The 2,108-nt window shown below is 38.6% G+C and overlaps 1 pseudogene; it reads left to right on the forward strand.

Moving 5' to 3' along the window:
* Positions 1 to 802: 802 nt before the first annotated feature.
* Positions 803 to 1,551, forward strand: LOC102022180 (annotated as a pseudogene).
* The last annotated feature ends 557 nt before the right edge of the window (positions 1,552 to 2,108 follow it).

Raw genomic sequence — 2,108 nt, forward strand, 5'->3', positions numbered from 1 at the left:
TAGCCTTCCTGTACACAAATAACAAACACACTGAGAGGAAATTAGGGAAACCACACCTTTCACAATAGCATCCAAAAAAAAAAAAAAAAAAAAGAAATACCTAGGAATCAATCTAACAAAGGAAGTAAAATATCTATATATTGAAATTTGCAGTACTCTGGAAAAAGAAATTTAAAAACATATCAGAAAATGGAAAGATATCCCTTGCTCATGGATAGGAAGAACCAATATGGTGAAATAACCATACTCCCTAAAATTATTATACAGATTTCATGCAATCCTGATCAAATTACCATTATCATATCTCACAGATCTAGAGAAAACATTCCTAAAATTCATTTGGAAGCAGAAGAGATCTAGAATAGCAAAAGCAATCTTGGACAACATAGGCAAGGCAGGAGGCATCACAATCCCTGACTTGAAATCATACAACAAAGCTACTCTGATAAAATCAGCATGGTCTGGCAAAAAACAAACCTGAGGATCAGTGGAGCAGATTAGAAGATGCAGACACAACTACAAACACACTCAGCCACCTTTTTTTTTTTTTACAAGAGGGCCAAACATCTTCACTGGAAGACATATAGCCTCTTTAATAAATGGTGCTGGAAAAACTGGCTCTCTACATGCTGAAGACTAACACTAGACCCAAATGTAACATCATACACTAAACTAATGTCAAAATAAATCAAATATGTAAACATTAAAATAGAAACACTAGGCTTCCTGCCTCCCCCCCCCAAGCCTGCAGTGCATGACTGAGGAATGTCCTGGGTTCTGCTGGGGAAGGTCCTCCTTAGGAATGTCATCTGGCATACAGAGGTCCACAATAAGTCAGATGTGTAGTGATGGTTTTAATGAAGAAAGTCAGAGAGAATATTGGAGGCCAGAGACTGAAATTTCTGGAACACTAGAAGGTGATTTTCTTAAGGCTAAATCCTGGAGCAAGAAGTTCTATGATTATGAAGCTAACATGCTGGACAGATGTGGGTCACAGTGGTTATAAGGAGTTTTACCCTGAAGAATCCGAAACAGACAGTAGTGACCAGCAAGATATTACCAATGGGAAGGAAACATCTCCTCAGATAAAATCATCTACCCACGAATCCTGCAAACATAAGAAGTCAAAGAAACCCCACAAAAAGAAGCAGCAAAAAAGGTCGCACGAAAAACAGAAGAAAAGCAAGAAGAAAGCCACAGATGTACCAGTAGATTCCTTATGGGAGTTCTCAGAAGAAACCAGTGCTTCTAGTACCAGGAAAAGGAAGCAACCACATAAGCATAAGAACAAAATCCAGAAAAAAGTCTCTCAAAAAACCAGTTTTGTTTTTAGGGGCAGAAAGTCGCACTTCCCAGTCAGATGATTCAGCATCTAGTAGTGCTGAAGAAAGTGAGGAAAGAGACACTAAGAAAATCAAAAGGAAAAAGAGGGAGGAAAAAGTCCATGTCCCTCCTGTAGCTAACAATGAAGTACAGAAAAGGACCAACAAACACACAAGTTGGAAAGTGGCTACAGGTGAAAGATTTGCAGAGTGCTCAGAGGATGACTAAATGGGAAAGAAACATTCTCTAAACATTTATTTAGAGAAATTTAGATATTTCTCTAAATATCTTGACTGGATATTTACAGCTCATACACCTAGGGGTTTCTGCCAGTGATTCCTTCAGCGTGGGGTGTGAGGTCAGAGATGTTTTGTGCCATCTATACAAGTTTTGACAGACTCCTTGTCTTCTGTTTTGGCCTGTTAAACTTGATTCCCTTTTCTTGTTAATAAGGAATGTGGTATTTTGTTATGAAGCTTTCTTGAAGAGATTATTTTTTGCAATTAATCACATTTAATGTAGAGTATATATGTAGCAAATTAAAGGACCCAGAAAGCTGGGTCTAATATTGACCTGTACACCTATGGGAATGTTGAATTTGTGGAAAGTAAGGGCTGGGTCAAGAGATGGACTGGAAGCAGTGCCATGTGCAGTGGTTGGATAAGGGAACAGTATGCTGCTCTGTCATTTATATAGCAGGTGTCAAAACTTGTCTTCAGCCTTGGTGCTTTGATCCTGCTGTGTTTTGATCCTACAGCTGCGGTCTAGTTTACTTAATGAGGAAA

The sequence above is a fragment of the Chinchilla lanigera genome, unplaced genomic scaffold (genome assembly GCF_000276665.1).
Source record: "Chinchilla lanigera isolate Chin_1 unplaced genomic scaffold, ChiLan1.0 scaffold00065, whole genome shotgun sequence".
In the NCBI taxonomy this organism is placed as follows: Eukaryota; Metazoa; Chordata; class Mammalia; order Rodentia; family Chinchillidae; genus Chinchilla; species Chinchilla lanigera.